The sequence below is a fragment of the Oryzias melastigma genome, linkage group LG17, assembly GCF_002922805.2.
Source record: "Oryzias melastigma strain HK-1 linkage group LG17, ASM292280v2, whole genome shotgun sequence".
Lineage (NCBI taxonomy): Eukaryota > Metazoa > Chordata > Actinopteri > Beloniformes > Adrianichthyidae > Oryzias > Oryzias melastigma.
The window spans coordinates 27983215-27987941 of NC_050528.1; the positions used below are offsets into that span (position 1 = coordinate 27983215).

General features: G+C 37.6%; 2 long non-coding RNA genes across 4 annotated transcripts in view; one reads left to right on the forward strand and one right to left on the reverse strand.

Annotated features, from left to right (window-relative positions):
* LOC118599984 overlaps positions 1-972 on the forward strand; it is a 3700-nt gene extending 2728 nt beyond the window's left edge. For all 3 annotated transcript variants that reach the window (XR_004949542.1, XR_004949543.1, XR_004949541.1), the window contains one exon: positions 260-972. This is a non-coding gene — a long non-coding RNA (uncharacterized LOC118599984). The remainder of the gene's footprint in view (positions 1-259) is intronic.
* LOC118599983 lies at positions 753-3156 on the reverse strand. The gene is made up of 2 exons (XR_004949540.1): positions 3065-3156; positions 753-844 (listed from the first exon to the last, which is right to left on the reverse strand). It is a non-coding gene; the product is annotated as an uncharacterized LOC118599983 (long non-coding RNA).
* Positions 3157-4727: the final 1571 nt, after the last annotated feature.

Below are 4727 nucleotides of genomic sequence, written 5' to 3' on the forward strand. Positions count from 1 at the left end.
GACAGAGCAGAGGTTCCCAAACTGCTGACGGGAAGAAGGGAAAGACATAACCTGATGCTGAGAGCATTCAGACATTTACAGTTACACTCTGAAGGCCTTTTGACTGATTGCTCTGATATGAGGCTTTACTGCTGGAGGTGGGAGGGTTTGGGAACCGCTGTTCTGAGACGGAGCCCCAGACTGGGTCAGGTTTCAGCGAGTCTAACAGAGTGGGCAGCATAGAGGTCAAAAAAGAACACCACAAACAGTGGACATTAAGGTACGAAGTGAGGCTCCTTCAGACCAGGAGACAGAAAGGTCAGCTTCATTTAGCCATGATTCAGTCCAGAACGCTTCGTCACACATCCAGAGAAAAACCCAGAAACACTTTACTTTCTTTGTGTTGTTGAAAACAGGATGGAGACACAAACAAAAACAGAAAACTCTTAATGGAGAATCCAGAGATGCTTTTCTAAATCCCACAGAATGAAATAATAAACATCAAGAACCACTTCAGTGAGAGCTTCTCCAACAGCAGCCTCAAACAGTGCTTCTTTAAAAATACAAATGGGTCTAAATCAAAAGGGGACAGCAGTTTGTTAGAAAGAGGACTCTACCTGCTCAGAAACCAGGAGGAGTCACCACGAGAAGCTGCTGAGGGCAGCTCCTGACCACACCAAACCAAAGTACTGATGGACTCCATTTCAAATGCACCTAAAATCAAATATAAGAGCCCAGACTTCTAGTGATGGCAAAGAGCTGGAATAAACATGCTGTATTTGAATTCACTTTATTGGACATTGGACATTAGCCAATGGTAAAAAAATGCGCTGAATCGATTCCCTCCTGAAGCAGGCCTTTAGATCTGCAATGAGAACCAAATGCAGGACATGTCAAACACTAGAAGAACAACGTTTTCTACAGGAAATGTGACTGCTGAAAATCTGAGCTTGGAGCTGAAGACGCTGCAGATGATAATAACAGGCTCAGACGGCTGCAGTCGCTGGTTAGGATGTCTATACAGAGAAGCTGCTCAGAATTTGAGGATGACAAACTAACAATGTTGCATAAATGCAGATTTGGCGTCTGCTGTGGTTTAGCCATGCAGAGCTAAGAGTGTTTTGTGGACTTGATGTTCGTCACTGATGTAGTCTGAAAACAGACAGAAGCTCGTCTCGTACATTCTTTACATAGTCATGAAGTAGATATTAGCATTACCTGTGATAATGCTAGTGTGAATGCTGTAAGCTGAATTTGGCTGCTGAAGATGCTAGTGCTGATAGCTGAGCATGTTGAGATTGATAGCTGAAAATGCTGAAGCTGATAACCAGCTAAAATATAAGCTAAATACCAAACTAGCCTAAAAAACTTTTTTTAACTTAGTTTAGCCAAAACAGCTGGCATGTAGGGTTAGGGTTATTTCCCATCAACCCTGTGTTTACACTCTCTCTATCTAGCTTACAGCCCCTCACACCATCAACCTAACATTTGTGGTCATCCAGTAACACATTTAAACAAATAAAAATAAATAAGAAAAAGCATAGATTTGACAAGCACAACTGAAAGTTAAAGCAAAATTTTTCAAGAAGAAATCTACCAGAAAAAAACATTTTTACCAGTAAAATGATAATACCATTTTATACAGAAGTAGCTAAGGCATGTTACTTTGGGACTTTTTTCTGATTTTTTCAAGAAGAATAAACTGCAAAAAATAATTTATTAATGGTATGAACACGTCTTTATTGTCATTTAACTGTGAACTCAAGTTCAGACGTGGAAACCACTAGGACAGATGTACTAGAGATTTCCTAGTTCTGCCTCCAGGTGATCACATTTTATATAAAAAAAAACAGTATAATGTTTTGGATTATTGTTATTGTATTTCATTGACCTCATAGCTGCACCTTTAAGAGCATTCAGCAAGAATATCGTTATCGTTTAATCGCTCGCTTTTCATGGATCCGTTTGCATACAAGTAAATCATCAGAATGGAGCTGAGCAAGGAGACTAGTCTACTGCAGAGGTCTGCAACCTGCAGCTCCAGATCCACATGTTCTCTTTCATCCCTCCATGGTGGATCCTCGGACAAACATAGAATAATTCATGGAGATGCTGACCCAGACATGTCGACCGTCAGAGTCAGCAGCTCCTGATAATGGCTGTCTGACCTAATTTTATATGCAAAGAAAAACTTTGGTAAAAAGTTTTATCTTTTATGAGTTCAAATCACAGATTATCTTATACTGCACAACACTGATTAATAGCTGTTCAGAGCTGAACTGAGATGATCCTGTTTGGCACAGAGCAGCTTTTATTTTGAAAAGAAGTAAAAAAAAAACATTTTTAGAGATGCTAGGTTCTTTTTATAATTTTGCTTTTGTTTGTGCCAAAAAAATAGACATAATTCAAATTTATTCTTTTTTCAAAAAGACGATCATGAAGGCAAATCCAAATTTCTTAAAGGTTAAAGTAAAACTATACGGCTCCTTCTAGGTTTGGATCAGTAGAAAGAGAGATTTTACTGTTAAAGGTTCCCGACTCCTGATCTACTGACTGCAGCATCTACATCTCAGTGACGAGCTTTATCTGTCATCTTTCTTTTGCTCCTGAATTCCAACAATTTGAATACAGAAATACTGTCTACTTACTTATCGTATATGTCCTACATCATGAGAAACATGCTACAAGAACATATTAAAAACACAACTATTTTCATCAGAGTGGGTCTTTTAAGTCTTAAAAGTTCTGGGGAAAAAAACCTTTTGTACCTCGACTCCACATCATTCCTGTTTAACAGACTCTCCTGCGGTTACATCAAGGACAATTTGTCGTTGTTGCATTTGTACAGAAACCTTTAGGACTCGGGCCTAAGATTAACCATTGCTGGACCACTGCTGCACTGAAGAAGCATTTTTGAATGACTCCTACAATCAGAAGTCTTGTGGGTCGTTGGTCAGTCCAGACCTGAAAGACCTGCTGTGACCCCCAACAGGAAGGAAGCAGATTTGGAAAATGGATTTATGTTTAGGTGTGGTTGTATCTGGATGCAGCCTTACGACAGCAACAGTCCATCAAATGAACTTACATCATCAATGTCATCGTCGTCGTCTGCAATGTCATCAAACTGGATCTCATCGTCGTCTCCAGGCCCAAAGGTGTCTGTCTCGTTGATTTTAGTTGTGAGGAAAAGGACAGACTTTAGCGTGAAGAGACCTGAGGCGTCATCGGTGACGCTTAGACAAAAGAATCTTGAGCATACTGTAACGTTTCCACCGTTAACAGGATCATTCCGGTAGATTCTGAAGGAGAAGAATCTACTGGAATGATCCTGTTAAAAATTAAAAAGTTCCAGTAAATCAAAGAACATAAACACTGGAGCTCCGGTGTTAAACGGTTAAAGAACCACGTGCACTTCACATAACAACAACAAAAATATATATATTTTTTAAAGAATAAATATGTTTTTTCCCTCCTAGAAAGAGACGGCGAGTCTCACCGTGCTCTGTAAAAGTTAATACCTCTGAGGCACAAAAAGGGTGAACGTAAAGTTAGAGATTATTCCAATTTCTGAGGTTTCTCCAAAAAACCTTGGAATATGAACATGGGAACAATACATGTTCCAGTTTCATCATCCAAATTACAAAAAATGTGCAGAGTTCAACACAATCTGCTTTTAAGAAATTCAGCAAAAGGACAGATTTTATTCATTAGTTTGAAATGGGATTCTTTGATTTTTTGTAAAATAGGTAACTTAATAAACTTCAAATGGCTCTAATTAGTGTAGATTGTCCCTACATTGACTTTATAGAAACAATTGTCACATCCAGATCTGCAACTTTTTTTTCTTTTTACTGAACTACACTACAGAACAAGACTTGACATTATGAAACAGAGTTTTTGAACAAACAGAGAAGGAATTAAATTACAAACAAATAAAACTAATTAAATGAATACAGATCTGAGCAGAGTGACATAGTGACATAGTGACATCATCCCTGTGCTGTCTTTATTATATGTTTAAAAGTTACGGTTTTAGAGTTTTAAAACTTGTCATTCTGCTAGTTTTTAGGATATTTTGGCATTTGCTAAGAATTTTAGGCTATTTTGGAGTTTAGCTAATATTTCAGCTACATGCTAGCTGTTTTAGCTAATTTAGGCTTTTTAAAAAGTTTTTTAGGCTACTTTGGAGTTAAGCTGATAATTTACAAGCTAATTGTTTTTGTTAATTTCAGCTTTTTTCTTTTTTTTTTAGTTTTTTAGCAATTTTTTTTTTAGCTACATGCCAGCTGTTTTGGCTAACCTAGTTTTTTTAGGCTTTTTTGGCATTTAGCTAATATTTTAGCTGGCTATCAGCTTCAGCGTTTTCAGCTATCAGCTTCAGCGTTTTTAGCTATCAGCTTCAGCGTTTTTAGCTATCAATTTCAGCATCTTCAGCGACCAAATTCAGTTTGCAGCATTCGCACTAGCATTAACACAGGTAATGATATATATTTAGTTCATAATATTGTTAAATAGTTACGGTTTTGAAGTTTCAAAAATGTCGTTTTAGAGTGTTCAATAAATGTTTATCCTGTTCGACCTGTGAACTAAGCTTAAATCAATTCAATCTGATTAATTGATTTTATTAACCCTATGAATTGACTTAATCTTGTTGGTACCCGGTAGTAAGCTGTTTTCTATGGGTGACGTCACACTCACTTGCTCCAGTTCTCAAATACTGTCAATGCTTTAGAGCAGGTGATTGGCTG